The following is a 20,959-nucleotide window of genomic DNA, read 5'->3' on the forward strand; positions in this document are numbered from 1 at the left end:
TTACCCAGAATATAAAAATAAACATAAATATATTTAGATCATTTACTTTAATCATTACTATTGGACTGTGAAGAGACTTTCAACCAGCACAACAACAAATGTTTCTGAAAACAATCACCTACTGCACCTTTAATACTTAAAGAATGTGAATTTTCAAAAATTGTGCTTTTATGACCGACGTGTACATATATTTATTTTTAGACAACACAATTATATACTGCTGTTTTAAATTTGTAAGGCTTAACAAATTTCTATTTGATGGTATAAATCTGATTATCAATCACAACAAATGACTGCACGCACACACACACACACACACAAACACACACACGCACACACACACACACACACACACACAAAACCTCTATAAATGACAGTATTTCTATTTAAAATTTGGATGAAATGTTAAGGCATAGGCTAATGAAATAATGATATGGTCTGCCATTATCAAATAAAATGAATATTAACATTTGTTTAAAATAACATTATAGTACATTTTGTGACAAATATTTTAAGATGTTATTTATGCAGTTTTACTTGATTCATCATAAATAATTCTGGTTTGTTGATTTGAAATCTACAATAACAATGCAATTATTGCACAATTATACAAAGCATAAGCAATTATATATTGTTTATGTTATATTTTAATCTATAAATAATGTTTTAATAATGCTTAAAATAACAAAAAAAACAGTCACCATCCATTTTCATCACTTTACCTAAAATATATCATCTCTGTCTTCATGTCTACACCCAATTTACCGCACTCCTATGTACGGCCACGACAACAACATGACTTACGGTAATTATTCAGTAGTAGGCGGGGTCAGACTGCAGTGGGCGGGATCCAGTGTGGGCGGCTCATCTTCCACCGGCTTTCACTGCGCTCCGAGAGGAAGCCTGCAGCGGACGCAACACGCCGAACAGGTAAACCGCTATATTTCATTATTACCAGAAAGCCATAATATCGAGTTTAAACGGTCAGCACGATTTGCATACGCATATCTGAGCACATCCCGAAGTTCTCTGACACACTGCTGTTTCAATTCCTCTAATCCGTGCTTTTGAAGATGTTAATGGGACAGATAATCCCTATTGCTTGAGAAAGGACGCATTGTTCCGTTGACTGCAACAGACACCGTGCTTCACATTGGCAGAGTACACATCACAACCTTATTTCATCATCATGCAATGCTTACAAACTTTTCGTAATGTGTGCCAACTTCGTTTTAATCTCAAAGGAGAGCTAGAAGTGTGTACTTTTATCTGTTTTAAAATGCTGCTTTGTGCTGAATTGAACTGATTTTTATTTTCAAGCCTGAGATGATTTGTCTTGAAGGGAGATTGATCTGCATATGAAAAGGAGGAGACCTGGTCAAAGACATGCTCTGGGTTTTTTTGTCGCAGGAGAGGTTTGCAGTCCAGCAGAGATGGTGCTGAAACAACAGCAACCCAGTGATAGACACTGGGTTAATCTGTTCTCTTTATTTGCATCAGTGCTGATTTTGATGTCTTATATATTATTTTTTATCTTGCTCCCTGCTGAAATATAGACATATGGTGTTATTGTTACATTTGATCAGTATCTTTTTTTTCACCTGACATGAAATGTTATAAATCAGTTCATGCCTTGCAAAGCAGACTATCTTAAAGCGTCCATCAATGATGATGATGATGCTGTTTCTGATCAGACATGATGCATTCCTGCATTGGCAGCGTGCCGGCTCACGCTTATTCATGAAAACAGAGCTGCGAGAGGTTTAATGCAGCGCCCTGCACTGGATGACTGATATCTGCGCAGTCCCTCTGTGTGTGTGTGTGTGTGTGTGTGTGTGTGCCGTGTATCTTATAAAGTCCATTGGCATTCAAGGGCTGGTGTGTCTAAACGCCACACCACCGGTCAGACGCAATGACCATCTGTTAGCAGACTGCCCTCTTCATCAAACACAGCAGATGTTCAAAAGGAGACAAAAAAGTTGGACGCCTGCATTCACACACAAGTGTCCTGGAGGGACTTTCCATTGACTTCTGTTGCCTTTGTAGCTGCTCTGTCCAAATACTTGAGACCTTTTTTGGGGGATTTTTGGCATATTTTTAAACATGTTTAAAAATTAAGTTATTCCTTTGTAGGACACTGGTTAGTTCCAACAGTGTTGGTCATTTCTGTAGCGTTTAAGAAAAATAATTTGAGTAATAGTGTTTCCCATTCATTACACATTCTCTGCAGTTCACCCAAACAGTCATGAAGTCGTGATTTGCTCACTCTGATGTCAATTTAATCTGTTTAATGGTCTTTTTTTCTGTGGAGCATCCCTTACGGGAGCATCAAAGAAAGTGTAAAAACAGGACATTTTAATTCGCATAAAATAAAAAAAAAAGTTTTTAATATATGAAAACTAGGATATGTACAGTTAAAGAAATATTTATTAGCCCTCCTGTGAAATGTGTATTACTTTTCAAATATTTCCCTAGTGAGTTTTAACAAAGTGCCACAGCCATGTCACCCTGCAGCCCAAAACCAGTTGCTCACTAAAGCTAAGCAGGGCTGAGTCTGGTCATTAACTGGATAGTAGACCACATTGGAAGGCTAGGTTGCTGTTGGAAGTGTTGTTAGTGAAGCCAACAGAGGACGCTCAACCTGTGGTCTGTGTGAGTCCTGATGCCACAGTATAGTGACACTATACTGTCAGTGGGTGCCATCTTTCGGACGAGACATTAAATCCTGACTCTCTGTGATCATTAAAAATCTATTGGCACTTCTCAAAAAGAGTAGGGGTGTATGTTGAATGAACATTTCACAGGAAAAATATTTTTGCTAATAATTTTGCCTTTAAGATCTTAGAGAGACTGACTGCCATTTGCAGTGATTCAATAGAAGTGGGAGGGCACCGAAGAGTTTTTTTTCTTGGTTTGATTTTCTGAGTGGTGGAAGTTTCCTTTCATAATAATAGATCATGCATGTTTTGACCTGCTAATTAAAAAGGTAGCATTTTATTTTGATGGTCCACTTTAGTATTAGTAGAATGTCTGCTTAATATCTGCTGATGCTCCTTCAACAGACATTTAAGTACATGTCAACTTACACTAACCCTGACCTCAACCTAACAATCTACTTATAATCTAATGAGAATTAGTTGGCATGTAGATGCAATGCAACTTAAATTCAACAAACGCACCATCAAAATAAAGTGTGACCATTAAAAACATAATGTTATCAATGATTCTGAGCATTCACCTAGAGATTTTGTCTGGGTGTAGCTGAACTTGCTTTATTAAACTTGCACAAACAGGAACGGTAATCAATTAAAAAAAATAGCATTATATTTTGTCTAATTCCTTTTAAAAGGCTTTGAGTGGACGACACAGGCCCGGATTGGCTAATCGGGAGGATCGGGAGAATTCCCGGTGGGCCGGTCCGTTTTTTGGCCGCGAGGGCCGGTGTCCCTAGCTCCATAATCTGTCGCTCTCAGCATTCACACTTTTTAAAAATAATTTATTTATTTACTTGACCACAGCCTTCTTATTCAATATTTTACCGCAGCAAGATACAGCCTGCAGGTTAATGATGATATAACTGCGTAAGTCACCACCCGATGTACAGCTGCTGTGGGGCAGTGGTTAGCACGTTAGGTTACGACGTCGCCAACTCGGGTTCGGACCTTGTCTGAGCATAATTTTTTTTCATTTTTATTGTTAAGACATATAATACTGTAAGGGTTGTTGAACATTTGAAGTTCTAAAACAGCTGTTTTCTCAAAAAAAAAAAAAAAAGACGTAATAGTGTAATTAGAAACTGAATTAGAAATGACCTTATTTTAATATAGTCTGTGGTGAACTGAGGTGGACCGGTCTAAGGCTTGAAACTCCAGGGCTGAAAAAGAGTCGCACTCCAGCCCTGGGATGACACTTGTATTTCACAGAATGTCTTACTTGGTGATCGATTTTTAACTCGGTGTAATGCTTCTTTTAATTGATTGACTGACTTGAACGGCATCCAGTGTGCATTAAAAGAGCACATTTCCGGTTTGGTGTTGATAAAGTCGTCCTTGAGCTGCGCTGTTGGGGTTACGGGTTGCTCCAAGCATACAAAACAAGTCGTGTACCGTGCAAACAAAGGGATCCCTTTTTACAATATTACAACCTTTGTTCAAACAATTGCTTCGCCTCCACTTCAGTGAGTGTTATGATTACATTAACATTTTAAAGAGAATAGTCTTTGTCCTTGTCTAGCCATTTGCCGCTTATCCAGTCTCAAAGAGCACCTTTGTATGACAGCCTGTCATAGCGGAGTGAATGTTGTGCCCTGGTTTTACCTGTTGTGAACACCGCTTCTTTATGTCCTTCATCAAACCCTTGTTGTTCAGTAAGTGAAAAGGCATTAGGTGTGTTATTTCGTAAGAAGATTGAGTACTCGGCCTGATTAGATGTGCAGGCTGTCGGTGTAGCCATTGATTTCCATTGCTCTGTAAATGCAGCTATATGCATAATGTATCTTTTAATAAAAAGGCAGCGAGGCATTAATCCCAGTCACCTTTCCTGCTCACTGAATCAATGAGCTTTGTAGGGTCTAGAACATTCCCTGAGTCAGATGCTGCTCGAGTCTTGACTTGATGTGTCCTCTGGGAGCTCTGCTTAAGTGCATCTCGAAGCTGCTGCTGAACCCGAGGAATCTGTTTTAGGTTTGCTATATGGTCACAGTTATTCAGGATTTATTTAGTGTACAAAAAGCTCCTGTATCAATTAGAGCATATTGTTTATCCCAATGTGCGTCTACAATAGTCAAACTGGATTATTTTCTCAAAGAGTTAGTGGTGGAAAGAGACATACTCAAGTACATACTATTGAAAAGACATACTCAAGTAAAAGTATGATTGCTTAAATAAATGGGCAAGTGAATTGAAAGTATCTGTTTTAAATACTACTCAAAGTATGAGTAAGCATTTGCCCTTCCACACTAAAAAAATCCATGCACAAATTGTTAACTCAATTTTAAATTGTAAGTTAGTTGAGTTAGGTGAGTTAAATTTACTCATTAAATTATTTAACTGCATGTTTGTAACTGTTTGTTCAATGAAAGTAATACATTCAGTTGAGGAGACTTTATTTGATGTCTTCATTTGAGCGTTTACCCCTCTACAGAATAAAAAGTTGAGTTCACTTAAAATTTTAACCTCCTAGGGCTTAGTGGCCACATACGTAGACGGCACGTTTTAGCTCTTAAGTGTCTATTTAAAGTTCCTTAAATGTTTTATATTTTGTCACAGACATACAGTGTCGTCCTGCAACTGTTTTGCAGCATATGAAATGTCCCAAACACTGTTTTTAACTGTCTAAAATGGGTAAACATTTAGTTTTTACTCTCTGATAGGCAAGTTGAAGACACGTTGAAAAAATGTTATAAATGCATTAAAAAACAGTCAGGATTCAGGAAAAAGTGTTTTATGTAAATTCGGATCGTAAGTCCACTTATATGGATATCATTTTTCTCTAAAAGTACATCATATTGAAAGATAATTCTTTGGGTTTATTCTAATTAAGTTCCAATAAGCCCAAATAGCAAAGAGAAATGAAAAATGCATGTAAAAAACACCTTGGGCCTTAAGAGGTTAAAGCAACTGGCTGCAAAGAAACTTTGAGTTTGTTAAGCTTCAGTGGTTGAAGTTGTGCCAAATTATTCCATAAAGAATTGTTGACTTAAACCAGCCTTACAGTCAACTTAAAAAAAAAAAATATTTCCTTCAACCACTGAAGCTTAATAAACTCAACATTTCTTAGCAGCTGGTTGCTTTAAAATTTTAAGTTAACTCAACTTTTCGTTTTGTACAGTGTAAAAGTACTCTAAAGTAATGAGTATTTGCCAATCATAGACTAAACTTAAAATATAAAATGACAAAAAGCAGTTTGATGCGTTTACATGCAGAGCAAAATCTGTGAAAAAAAATAGCTTTAAAGATGTGTAACCACTTTTTGCATGCATTTGAAAACGTAACATTCTGTATTGCATTTATTTATTTTTTTAAGGCCATTTAGCGATTTCTGTCATCATGAGTTGGCTTTTTTTTTATCAGTGAGAGGCAGTCTAAACTGTCTTTTGGTCAATGCATGCAATGATATTATAGTGTCTCATAATGTGCTGCATTTACTGTATAAAACACCTGTTTTGAGGTCGGTTGGTCTGTCTGGTGTGATTTTTCCATGTGCAATTGGATTGGACAGGAATCATACATAATCAGTCACCGTAGACCAGAAAAATAAAAATAAGTAGTGACCAGATTGAAAGAAAATTGTATTCATATCACAATATACAGTGAAGCCTGAAATTATTCATACTCCTGGGGTGTGAATAATTACAGACTTTACTGTATATCAGAGAAACAGTTTTTAAATGATCCAAAAAATCGATTGTCTGACAAATAACATTGTTTTTATCTGTTGTTGTTCCTTTTGTATCTTTGGCTACTACTATTGTCCTCATTTGTAAATCACTTTGGATAAAACCGACTGTCAAATTATTATATTTAAATAAAATTAAAGTCCATATGAACTCGACAACCATTCTTGGGCTAATGCGAGTGTGTGAGATGTTTCATGAATTATTTTTTCAGCACAAGACTAGTAGTTTGTGGTCATTTTGATTTCATAGTCATTTCATTGTGAACAGCTTGTAACAAAATTTAATTAAAAAGATCTTTGATTGTCTATTATAGCTAGTAGCCATCATTTATTTTTGTAAAGAACTTTTTTTCTGGGCAACTCAAAGCAATTTGTTGTTTGTTGATGATCCCAAGAGAGTTTCTATTTTTCTGCGAAGCATGAAATGAACATTTATACAATGTGCATGATAATGCTGAAAGAGCAATTCTGTAGTGTAGAGTCAATGTGTTATGCATTGAAAACAAATAAAAGGGATTAATTCAAATGAATGTTTTACATAGCCATTCTGTATTTTATGTAATGTATTTGTTCCATTCAGGTTACAAAAATGGGGCTCACTGTAAGCTTTCTGATATTATCACATTGTACAATTGTTGCACAATTGGTCTTGTCAGTTAATATACAAAAAAAACAAAATAAAGTAAATTAAATAAATATATAAATATATAAATATATATATATATATATATATATATATATATATATATATATATATATATATATATATATATATATATATATATTTTTTTTTTATTAAAGTAGCAATGTTTCAACTTATTTTTCTGTAGTTATGCAAAAGTCAACAATGTTTTAAGTCAACTTAGTGTAATTTATTGTTGAAGAAAAAAAATTTACAACTAATATTTCACAGTGCAGTCAAGTATTGTGTTTGCATCTTGGAGTTCAGGATGTCAGTTCAGATGTCCAGATTTGATTAAATTCTAATTAATTTAGCTTCAGTTTGATTAATTTTAATTATTAATTCAAATTGAATAGAAATGCTGTTGCTTTATAATTTTTTTTAATAATGTATGAAATAGTTTCCAGTGACGCAGTGGCGCAGTATAGTGCTGTCGCCTCACAGCAAGAAAGTCGCTGGTTCGAGCCTCGGCTGGGTCAGTTGGTGTTTCTGTGTGGAGTTTGCATGTTCTCCCTGCATTTGCGTGGGTTTCCTCTGTGTGCTCCATTTCCACCACAGTCCACCACAGTCCACCACAGGTGAATTTGGTAGGCTAAATTGTCCGTAGTGTATGAGTGTGTGGATGTTTCCCAGAGATTGGTTGCGGCTGGGAGGGCATCCGCTGCGTAAAAACGTGCTGGATAAGTTGGTGGTTCATTCTGCTCTGGTGACCCCGGATTAATCAAGGGACTAAGCCGAAAAGAAAAGGCATGAATGAATTAGTTTCCAAATTGTAAATTAGTTCAAATAAATTGTGCAGTCTGAAAATACGATATTGAATATTGAAAAATACTTTTTAAATAGTGTTTTGAGTTACTCAACTCTCTTGTTGTCCATATGGGACAGCTTAAAAACCGGTATCCGTAAGTATTTAGTTTTGCCCTGACAGCAGAAAGAGGCATGTGGTTTTCACCTTTCATTAGCACAGCTTGAAGTTACTGAAATCATGGGGACTGTAGTTAATTTGCCTTGATTGCTTGCTGCAAATACGATTAAAAGGAAAGCTCTTTCTCCTACACTGTTTAAAGCAAGGGAAATGCGTTCAGTGGTCTTTGGCATTTAGTACAGTACGTGGCTTTTCACACGTTTAGGTATTGTATCCTTGACAGGTTTGACCTTTGGTACCAGATAAATTTACATGAATTGTCGCACAGGTGCAGTGAGTGTGTGTGCAAGCCGGAAGTTGATTTGGCTCGTGTAAATGAGTGTGAGGGGCTTCCACTGGGGAACTGTTCATGGAAAGTAAGCTGCGGTGCTGTAGACCCCAAAACAATGATCTCACTGTTCTCCCTGTGGACTCCCTAAAAGCAGGTCACATCGACACCCAGTTACTGTGAGCAGAAGCATTAGATAATGCACATTCCACAAATGCAGATTGAGTGTTGCCTAGACCTGGATGATTACCATGTTTCCATCATATAAAACATCAAATTGCAAAGGAATAATGCTAAATTATTAGCATAGTTTTAGAAATAAATTATTTTAAGTTATGCATGGATCTTAAAGGGATAGTTCACTCTAAAAGTTACAACAAAAAAAAAAGATCATTTACTCACCTGTCACTTCATCTAAATCTATTTGAGTTTATTTTTTCCGTTGAACACAAAATAAGTTATTTTGAAGAATGCATCAACATCCGTAGTAGGGAAAAAAATGACTATAGAAGTCAATACCATCAACCAGCATTCTTCAAAATAACTTCTTTTGTGTTTAAGAAAGAAACATAGTAAATTAATTAATTAAGTATACATCGTTTATAACAAAACTATTACTGTAAATATCATTATCGTTTTTTATCAGTGATTAAGTGCATGTATAATAATTCAGTGGATAAAATAATTAGCCATTATATTTACATGCTTTGAATATTTATTTATTTTGTGAATTATTATCTGAATACTAACTATTCATTGTATTGTTATTATTATTGTTATTATTATTGTTATTAGTGTTACTGTAACAAGTTTGTCTGCACCAAAATATATTATCATAAATATTTAATATTAAAATAGATATAATAACAAATAATATAAATGGTACACAATTAACAATTATTTATATATTATTAATCATATATGGAGCATTAGATCTATATCAGTAGTTATATTAGAATGTATTGCAACTGTTTGTTTTTTTATATTTACTGTAATATTGATTATTACTGAGGGGAGTCGCGGTGGCGCAGTAAGTAGCGCTGTTGCCTCACAGCAAGAAGGTCGCTTGTTTGAGCCTCAGCTGGACCACTTGGCATTTCTGTGTGGAGTGTGAATGTTCTTCCTGTGTTGGCGTGGGTTTCCTCCGGGTGCTCCGGTTTCCCCCACAAGTCCAAAGACATGTGCTATAGGTGAATTTGGTATGCTAAATGGTCCATAGTGTGAATGGGAGTGTATGGGTGTTTCCCAGTGATGGGTTGCAGTGGTGACCCCTGATTAATAAAGAGACTTAGCCAAAGGAAAATGAAAGATTGCATGAATGATTATTGCTGAATGTAAACTATTGTTAATTCTATTGAACCATACTCATCCTCATCATCCTTATTATTATAATAATTATTTTATTTTTATGAAGGGACGCTGACAATGCAGTTGGCGATCCACGTTCAATTTTATTAAAGAGTAGTTGTACAGGCAAAGGTCAATAACAGGAGCAAACGGGTACATACGGGTGAAGCAAAAAAGTGGTCGGGTCACAGGCAAAGAGATCGGTCCAGGCAGCAAACAACGTAAACAAAGGAACGAAGCAAAGGGTCATGCAAGTTAAGGCAAGGAAAACATGTTGTAATGTCCACTAACTGTAAAAATAAGACTGTTTATGAAGTCCATGTAATCAGTTCATCATGATCCTCCGGCTGTGTGTGTGTAATCAATGTGAAACAGGAACCGGTGTGTGCGAGGTGCATGCAAGGAGTTGTAGTTTGTAAATATGGCGTGTGTGTGGTTCTCAAGCGATCCGCAGTAGCTAGATTGCTGGTGACTGTAACATTATTATTATTATCATTAACTTCACTCACTTGTTTTCACCTTGTTACATTCATCATTAAAATAATAATTATTATTCTAAAAGCGCATATATCCAGTTTTGCATTTACATTTAAAAAAATGCTGGGTTCCACACAATCGATTTGTGTTGGGACAACATAAAGGAATTAGGTTAACTTATTAGCTTTTACAAATTTAGGTTAAACAAAAAAATTAATCTCAAGAATTGTGTTGTTTCAGCTCATTTTAAATGAGTAGTTTAAATCAGCAGCAAATGTCTGTTTTGATTGCATTAGCAATATGATAGGACAGTAAGTTGAAGAGAGAGAGAGAGAGAAAGAGAGAGAGAGAGAGAGAGACGAGAGAGGGGATGGAATCGGGAATGGTCTGTAAGCTAGGACTTGAACTCAGGACACTCTAAGCTCAATGGCATTATATATCAGCACAATGCCCACGAGACTATATCTGCGCCTACATTCAGCATCTATATTGACTATATTAGAAAATGTCAACTAGCTTTGAACTACCAGTGCTGAATGGAAACACGCCTGCACGCCTGTTATACTGAGCTTGTCTGAAGTTAGATATTGTCATTGCCGATTGCCCTAAGCTGCCTTGTGCTCTAATCTGTCTGCCCCTGTTTGACTCTAAGGTGCCCGTCGGCTCTTTCTTTGTAACCCTCCCCCAATAACCCTGATCCAGAACAAAAAAATAAATAAAACAGTCTCTTTCTTTCCACCTTGCACCTACACTGCAGGAACAATATATCATTTCAGCATCGATATCGCAATGTTAGCAAGATCTGCATGGAGGATTATAGTTGACCAGGAGCCACATGTTTAAAAAAACATGCAATTTTATTGTTACCCTTTGAAATAACTCTACAAATGTACCAAACATGATATAATTTGCATGTATTTTTGAGGTCTGTGACTATATAAACGTTCCAAGCCAGTTTTAAGGGTTCGGCACAAGAATTTATTATATTTGTAAATTAAAGAAAGGTTAACAAGACTATACAGTGCAGTTTTACATTTAATAACTTCAATTTGTGTACCTGGGTACTTTTAGACTCCCAGTATACTTTATAGCACTGTTTACTTTATTTGTATATTTGCTACTATATTTATCAATGCTTGTGATTGGTTTATTTTATTTTATGCAGATGTACTGGTACTGGCCTACAAAATCATCAAAATCTTTCTAAAATTACAATTTTTTTCCAACTAGAACCATTCAAGTCATCTGGTGAAATTATACTCTATATCGCAATGTATATATATATATATATATCATATCGCAGAAAAATAAAATATGATAATTACATTTTTTTCCAAAATCACACTATGTATTACAGAAAAATACAATATCGCAATGTCATTTTTCCAGTATCGCAATATGTATTGCATACAAATGCAATATCACATTGTTGTTTTTTTTTGTCCAAAATCACAATATGTATTACATAAAAATACAATATCACAATGTTGTTTTTTCCAGTCACGCAAAATGTATCGCAGACAAATACAATGTCGCAGTGTTATTTTTTTTCCAATATTAAAATATATATTGCAGAAAAATACAATAATGCAATAAAGCTTTTTCCCATATCAAAATATGTATAGCAGTAAAATACAATATAACAATGACATTTTTTTCCCAATATTGCAATATGTACCACAGAAAAATACAATGTTGAAATGTCTTTTTTTCCCCCCAATATCGCAAATATGTATTGGAGAAAAATGCAATATCCCGATGACTTTTTTTCAATATCGCAATATGTATCGCAGAAAAATACAATGTTGCAATGTTGTTTTTTTCCAATATCACAATACGAATCGCAGAAAAATACAATATCGCAATTACTTTTTTTCCAATATCACAATATGTATTGCAGAAAAATACAATGTCACCCTATCGTTTTCCCCAATATTGCAATATCTATCGCAGAAAAATAAAATATCGAAATTAAGCTTTTTTTCTTAATATCGCAATATTTATCAAAGAAAAATACAATATCACAATGTTGTTTTTTTCTAATATCGAAATATGTATAGTAAAAAAATACAATATCGCAATGTTGTTTTTTCCCAATATTGCACTATATATTGCAGAAAAATACAATATAACAATGAAGCTTTTTTCAATATTGCATTATTAATCGAAGAAAAATACAATATCACAATGTTGTTTTTTTTCAATATCGCAATATGTATCGCAAAAAATACAATATTCAATTCAATTCAATTCAGCGGTGGAGGCTGGAAGCTGGCCTCAGCGAAGATTCTTCTGTCCCTGGAGCGTCACTGGAATCAGTCTCATGCTCTCCGCTCCCCCATGACCAACAGCGCAGCAGCAGCTCAGGATACTGCCTGGTCCTGGATATGGACACCTTGGGATCATCTTGTCGCTGGTCTTGGATCCAATCAGTGACTCCGCATAATGTGTGGACCTCGGGATGAGTATCCCCAGGTGGAAATAGAGAATAAAGAGAATAATTAGCGTAGCTGCTGTTCATAGTGTATATAAACAAGATGTAGAAACCTGCGTGGAAAGTGATGCATTGAGTGTATGCTTAACTAAACAGATTGGTCGCAATATCGCAATGTCATTTTTTTCTAATATCGAAATATGTATCGCAGAAAAATACTATATCGCGATGTTTTTTTTTTCCCAATATCGCAATATGTATCTCAAAAAATACAATATCGCAATGCCGTTTTTTTTCTAAAATCGATATATGTATCGCAATGTCGTTTTTTTTCCAATATCGTAATAAGTATTGAAGAAAAACCCAATATCACAATGTTGTTGTTTTTTAATATCGCAATATGTATCGCAAAAAATACAATATCACAATGTTGTTATTTTTCTAATATCGATATATGTATCGCAATGTCGTTTTTTTCCAATATCGTAATAAGTATTGAAGAAAAACCCAATATCACAATGTTGTTGTTTTTTTCAATATCGCAATATGTATCTTAAAAAATACAATATCGCAATGCCGTTTTTTTCTAATATCGATATATGTATCTCAATGTCCTTTTTTCTTAATATCGCAATTAGTATTGGAGAAAAACCCAATATCACAATGTTGTTTTTTTCCAATATCGCAATATATTGGAGAAAAATACAATATCGCAATGACTTTTTTTTCAATATCGCAATATGTATCGCAGAAAAATACAATATCGAAATGTTTTTTTCCACTACCAAAGCATGTATTGCAAATTCAATATTGCAATATCGTTTTTTTCAATATTGTGCAACCCTACCTCAGATGATAATGATGATGAGACTGGTTATCAGCAGGAGGACCATCACCCCATCTGATCCATATCCAGATAATTTCCCCTGGGCTCGAGGGCAGCGTCAGCAATGAAGCTCTTTCACACTCACTTCATAATCATTTTGCGTCTGACCTCTGAAAGAGCTGTGCATTTCTCTGCAGCGAAGGATATCAGTTTCAGTTTGGTCATGATAAATGTGTTATTGTGATGAAGGCAGATGTTCTCTGTAAAGCTCATCTGCCTGAAAGATAAATGAGTATGCATGTTTCACACAGTTCAATGATGTATTGAGTCGGGCAACCGTAGTGAAAGATTCAGCGCTTGGCTGGTGTGACTGTGGGCATGAATGTGTTTTAAAGTGCCCCATTTATAGTTCTATCAATATGGGGCCAAATTGATGTTTGTTCATTTCAAGTTTGGGTTCATGATTTTCAATACTTTTGCTGTTGAGATATCTAAAGTTCAATTAATAAATTCTTTTTTTTTTTTTTTACTACATTAGTCAATTTTTTCCAAATCAATATGACTTACTTTTTTTTTTTAATGAAACCCCAGCGGTTGTTTTGTTTTTGAATAATATTAGAAATATATGCATTTTAAAGTTATAGGTAAAATTTTTTTTTTAATGTCTGTACATCAAACTTTAGTAAGTTTCTTTTTTTATCTGTTGAACAAAAAGGAAGATATTTTGAATAATGCTAGAAAACGGAAGGCATTGCATTTCATTGTGTTTTTCAGCTATTATAGATGGCAGTTTATCAATTTAAATGCTGCTTAAGTGAATATATTAATATTAATATGCTTTCAACCTTCAAACCTACAGTAAAGGACAATAAGACTTTAAATCTGGTATGTAGATTGCATTGTGTAGTAATGTAAATGCAGCTGATTTTAATATTTATTGATGATGTCCTTCTCTGTGAACTTCAGTAAGTTAAACCCAAGAATCAGATCATTCAGATTCATAAATTAATCATTCAGCTGATTAAAAAAAGCTTTGGTAGCACTTTATTTTAGCGTACAAACAATGTACTTATTATAAATACAATAACTTAATAATAACTTGCTACTAATCTGGCTGCAGACTGGTTGCACATGCAATCTGAGACTACATGCAATGCTTTTAATACAAACACCTAAAGCCTGATCTATACTTTCGCCTGGTGCCTTGTCGTGGACCTCCGCTGACAGCTTTATATTTTTATATATATATATGTAAACAATATAAGCAAAAAAAAGTTACTAAAGACTTACTAAAAATCTAAAAGAAAAAACTAAAGTCTTTTTTTTTATTTAACCCACTCAACAACTCACAACTCAACAACACTTGCTATTTTTTCTTCTACTGATATGCTAAAAAAAGCAAATAATAGTCCAACATTCCTGACCATTATCACCAATAAAGCCTAGAAAAATAGGCCTTCAGTGTATTGTTAACTGTTAGGTTCAAATATTCTTTTCTAGTTATCAAGGAAACAATTTGTGACTTAATTTTAGTTTTGCAACTATTAAATTGTTTTAAATTCAAAATTGTAATGTTTACATCAATCTAAAAACCTATGAATGGTGGAAAATCATTCTGTAATTGTTTATTAAAACCCTCGGGGTCTCCCCTTTTGCCATGGCCTCTCTTTTTGGTTTTAACAAACTTAATCTTCAATTTATTCTAAATGTTTTAACAAAAACTTTTTTCCTTTCCCACTGTTGAAATTTCTAGCCAATAATTATTGGTCATCTGATTATCCCTATGATCACACATGGATGGATCATAAAGATGTCTTTACAGGTGTACCTTTTTCAGACAAAATTTATTCAAAGTGACTCATATTGAACTCCAATCAAACGTGGCCTGCACAAACTGTTCGCTTGAGTCTCAAAAAAAGTGCGCTCTGCCAGTCAGACCATGTCGCGCGCACCCAAAGCGAACCTCTGCAAACAAAGCGATGGCGTTACATTCACCACATTCACCAGGCTTAAAGTTAACTAGCAGACGCATAAAAAGTAAAACAGGTCACCCTACCCCTTGCAGTGACATCAATAGCTCTATTGAGTGCATGTGTCTGGGACTGCATGTCTGGAATTGCATGGCTCAGTTTGCAAGTCTGCAGCCAGATACTTCTGAATAATCCTGAAACTCCCACTCAATCAGACCTTATTTTTCCAATAGTGCACATACTGTTCAATAAAGTGTAACTCAAATTGATTAAAAAATATAAACTTAGTTGATAAATCAAATATTCAATTAAATTGAAGTTTATTTGTATAGCGCTTTTCATAATCATTATTGCTTCAAGCAGCTTTACAAAAGGTGCACAGTACAATCAAATTGGGAATGGTTAAGGGTATTAGTTACCATAACTTTATTATTTACTAATAACTTTATCTAGTTAACTAGTAACTAATAGCTTTTAACAGTTAAAGTTATTATATATATATATATATATATATATATATATATATATATATAAACATTAACCTGGAGTTATATAGCATATATGTGATTTCTATGTGTACATGTTCAATGAAGTGTATTAAGTGTAAGTGTTGTCCTTATTGTTGCTTCTTTTATGAGCATGAAGCTATTTTACGACTTACGAAAATCTGAATATTGCTCTTGAATCTTATAGAGAACTTTATAATACTTATATTACACTCTTTATGTAATCTTGAAGTTTGACAACCTAAGTTTCTATCCTGCTTCCTTATATTTTAAAGCCTGTCTTGCATATTCATCCATCTTTGCGATTCAAAGAAGATGAGCAAAAGAGTTTAAGGCTGGACTGTGTTTGGATGGATACGCTGCAGTAATTACTCATTTCACCTTTTGTGCCTTTGGATGAACTTTGAAGGCTCTTTTATCTGACACCTTTTATATGTACGCTATTATATCTCCTACAATATACTGTAGCACTTCTCACAGCCTCTTTTCAATGTTCGACATGCTTTTAACATCATTTACTGACTACCAGACCTCTTGGTTGTGCTTGATGTGTGACTAGACTGTCACTCTACGTGAAAGAGGAGTGTTTGGTGAGTCAGATGCTCATATCGGTCGCTCAGGATTCAGTGAACTGACCCTTGGGGTTTTCTGGACGCTGGTGTTTATTGACACTGCTATAGGCTGTGAAATGGCAGAATGAAGCTCTTTGAAAAGATGGAGCTCTGGATGTCTCTGTCTGTTCTGGCTGCATATAACGCTTATGGCACAGATTTACGTAACCTGTGATGTGACGTACAGCTAATCCATGAACAGACACTCCACTGCCTGCATAACCATAGACTTAATGATCCTTTCATTGCCAAAGCCTTATGTCATGCTGTGTGTGTGTGTGTGTGTGTGTGTGTGTGTGTGTGTGTCAGAACAGGATCTGCTCCAGCAAATACTTTTAGAGAGACTTCAGGTGTCACCGTCTGAATGAATTAAATAACTGTCATCCTAGAAAATAAACTTAGGTGGTTGACATTTAAGGATGAGGAAAGGAAAATTAATCTTATCAAACAAGAGCCGAGAATGACTTTGTATTTGTCAGATTTTGCAAGGCTAATCTTAGAAAATGTCATATTACATGACATTTAAAAGATGTGTACATATTTTTAGAGCAAACAAAGCAAATGATTTATTCAAATGATGGTAGACTAGGTTTGATTAAATATTAAGTAGGTTATATTTATTGAAGCAGAGTATTTAGAATTATTTACTTGAATCTTTGCTGTGCATTTGCATTTTGAAGTTTGTTTCACATCTTTTTGGTGTAAATTTAAATAAAGTGTCTACTTTAAACATGCTGTAAGTTCTAACTCTCCTAAAGCATAATGAAATCATAATGTTTGCTAAGTGAACATACTTGTTTATCTGAAAAACAATGCTAAAGTCAGTTATTCTGCTTTGAAAATATACGCGACGTGCCAGAAAATCTGTCATTGTTTTGGTTCCTTTAACCTGCCCAATGCCAGTTTAGCCAATAATAATTCAGGTTCCCAGGATGCTTTGATGTCATTCATTCAGTCATGAATGCTCTCAAAGCATGCATCCGTGACTGAAATGCGACCTCTGGTAGACAGTAACAGCCTCTGAAATAAGACGCAGATTCAAAGTTCCACATGAGGTTATTGATTAGCAAATAATATAAATAATACGACAGTAAACATTTGGTGAGCAGGTTACATTGTAACCCTGTGACCCAATAACACGCTCAGTGACGAGACTTGCAGTGATAAGACATTTGGTTGTGTGCACCAGATAAAACACGACAGAAATTTAAATACAGCCATTCAGAAGTGCTGAATAGTCCACTTACTGCACTCCAACAAAATGGTAAGGTTTATAATTGAATTAATACATATTAAACCTATTTAACATTATTAAACGTAGATGCTGAATCACTGATATGTGCTGGTTTTCATTATTTCACAGTTCTAAAGTTCATTTTTAAACGGTTTATTTTATTTTGAAGATCTGAGGTGAACTATCTGCTGCTGCTTTCAGTAGTATGGCAATAAATGTCATGTAAAATGACATTCAGTTCACATTATTAGCATTTAACACTGAATAAAGCACATGATGTGTACCTGAGGTGATCATTATCAGTTTTCTGTTGTTCACCTGTGAGAAATAGAAGCTGTTTCTAATGTATCAATTTGAGGTGTTGGTTAGAACAAAAACTTCTTTTAGTATGGAAAATATTCCTTCTATTGCGTGCCGTTGCTTTTATTTAAAACACAATTTTAATCAGCCTTAAATCAGCCTTTAGACTTGACTGTCAGGCACACTGCTGTAGGTGTCATCAATCTGGCAACCTGCGCTTGCATTTGTTTAGAACCAGGCATGGAACCATCAGTCATTCCATTCCAATCAGTCAAACTTACATACTGCACCCTAATGTTTCAAATAAATACAATTTCAAAATAATGGAGAAATAACATCCCAAACTGGAAGAAGTAACTTTTTAGGATCTGTAATTGTAAAATAAAAAGTCATTGTAATGATCTGTACTAAACCATAAAGCGAATCTTTCATTGAATATATTTAATTAGTCAATTTAAATAAATAAATACGTATTTATTTTCTTGCCATTGTATTTGTCCATATATGTGTCTGTTGTGTAATTTTAAAAGGATTATATTTATAGTTTTAAGCAGTGTTATTGGATTAAAATAACCAGGGGTTTTATTAGAGGTAATTTAGAGCAACAGGATCAAAAACACTTCTACAATCATTTAAAAATACTGAAAGTTATCTGAAAGACTGTAACAATACCATGTGGTTCTGCAGAAAAGTGTTTATTGCTTTGAAATATTTGATAAATTCACCTTTTTATGGTGTGATAGCTAAAATTACAAATCCACATGACCTTCAGAGAAGAACACTTTCATTGTTAAATTTTTAAATTTTATGTATTAGAAAATACATTGTTAAATATAATTTTACATAGATTTTTTTAAGTATAACTCACTTATTGTGAGCTTATCATTGATTAAAATCAATGATTGTACAGAAGTTTCTTTTTTTTGTCAATCAGTGTAATGCAATCCCTCCGTTATCCTTGATTTACAGCATCGCTGTATCGATAACACTTTTAAATTTCTTCCATTTGTATATATATATGCGTTGTTTAGGATTTAAAATGCATTTTTTTCACCCTTAACGAACAGAACTTTTCATTTTTTCAAACGAAAATGTAAGCTTTTCCGCATTTTGAATCCTCCACATTGGTGCAGTTGATGCTGGTTTGAGGAGCAGTATGTGGGTGTTGGTTTGTGCTAGCAGAAGAGCCGGGTGAGGCAGAAGCTAAGCCTGTCAGAGTCTGGGCTCCAGACAGCTTTATCTGGCTGCTGTAGCTCAGCCTCCCAGGGAAGGAGCTTTACACGCAAGACCTCCAACTGAGCTGTCACTTCAGTCAATGCTAAGGCCAGAAACATACAAGCAAGCACACAAACACAGATGCGACTACTTGGCCAAGTCGAACATGGCTAACACGCACTTTATTACTTGAGCAAACCTACAGACTCAAAGCATTTTTTTTGGATTTATAGTCTGTACCGTTTAAAAGTTGTTGTTGTTTTAAAAGGAATTAGTCATTTTATTCAGGAAGTATGTGTATTGACTAAAAGTGAAAGTATAGACTTTCTATTTGAAGTATTTGGACATTTTTAACTGTGTGCTTTATTTTCTATTAATGCAGTTGATCAGATTCAATTATTCTGCTTATACTTTGGTTAGCACACAAAAACATTGCTCAGATGTTTCATATCAAGACATTTGTCAGGTTTTTGTCCTCAAACCACTCCTTTCTGTGGGACTAGTTTCTTAAAAACATATCCAAAGCTTTTAAGTTCAGTTTTAATTTTTTTTGTTTCTGTTGTCTGGCATAAAATAATAACTGAATCAGTTGGCGTAGTGATACCGAACTATATTGTGATCAAGATCTGCCAGGGACTACTTCATTGTGCATCTGATAGTAATTGCACACCTTAGAACAGGGCTAATGTAATGTGCATTTACAGCAGTGCTAAACTCAAACTGCACAGTTTAGCTTTAACCCTAAGTAAACACACCTGATCAAACTATTTGAGTCTTGTTTGAAACCTACGGGTGTGTTTGGAAATAAATTCTGCAGAGCTGAGGTCCTCCAGGACCTGAGTTTGACAGCCCTGCTTTAGAATGTTCATCAGCCTATCAGAATCAAACATTTAACAGCCTCGTGGTATAATAGGAATGAATGCACAATAGAATTATATCATGAAAAGGTGTAAATAAGTTCTGAATCAAATAGGAATTCATTCAGTATAGATATAAAACTAGAAAAAAAAATTCCTGAAAAAAATGCACACCTTCGTAAACCAATCAGAATTGAGCATTGATCATCTCTGTAGTGTGAATAATTATAATAGCATTCTTGGATAGGGACCGATGCTCAAAAACTACTTTTGCTGTTTTCAAACTATTTATTTAAAAATACAACACAAGTCGTGCATTGTTTTTGGGATGACCTAAATATTTTTAGTTGAATCCAATTAAATTTGTAAAAACTATTAAGTTAACTTAATTTATTTGTGTTGGGACAACATGAAGAAGTTGTGTGGAACCCAGCATTTTTCAAAGGACTTAAAAAGTAGCATTTATTGTGAGTTGAAACAACATAATTCATATGTCGTTTTTGGGACAACCTAATAATCTTAAGCTGAATCCACTTAAATGGATACTTTAAAAAACTAAACTGTAAAAATACTGGGTTACACACAATTCCTTTATGTTCCCCCAACACAAATTGATTAAATTAACTTACTTGTTTTTACAGATTTAAGTGGATTGAACATAAAACAATTAAGTTGTCCCAAAAATCCTTTGAACAGTGTTGTTCCAACTCATTTCAAATACATAGTTTGAACAGCTTCAAAAGTCAATAGCCATGTTTCCATCCAAAAAAATGCTAATTAAATTTATGAGCAAAACTGGAATATTGCAAAAAATATGCGCATAAAGCAGCATTTTCATCCAATGAGTCAAAGTGAACAAAATCTTCACTTCCTGATTAACTGAGGCCAAATATTAACAGTAAAAATGGAAT

General features: G+C 34.5%; 1 protein-coding gene across 32 annotated transcripts in view; it reads left to right on the top strand.

Moving 5' to 3' along the window:
- The first annotated feature begins 883 nt into the window (after window positions 1-883).
- Window positions 884-20,959, top strand: part of map2 (microtubule-associated protein 2) — a 208,745-nt gene continuing 188,669 nt past the window's right edge. For all 32 annotated transcript variants that reach the window (XM_087266334.1, XM_087266335.1, XM_087266337.1 and 29 more), the window contains exon 1: window positions 884-930. The gene's annotated coding sequence lies outside the window, so the exon portion shown is untranslated. The remainder of the gene's footprint in view (window positions 931-20,959) is intronic.

The sequence above is a fragment of the Danio rerio genome, chromosome 9, assembly GCF_052040795.2.
Source record: "Danio rerio strain M-AB ecotype USA chromosome 9, GRCz13ab, whole genome shotgun sequence".
Classification (NCBI taxonomy): Eukaryota; Metazoa; Chordata; class Actinopteri; order Cypriniformes; family Danionidae; genus Danio; species Danio rerio.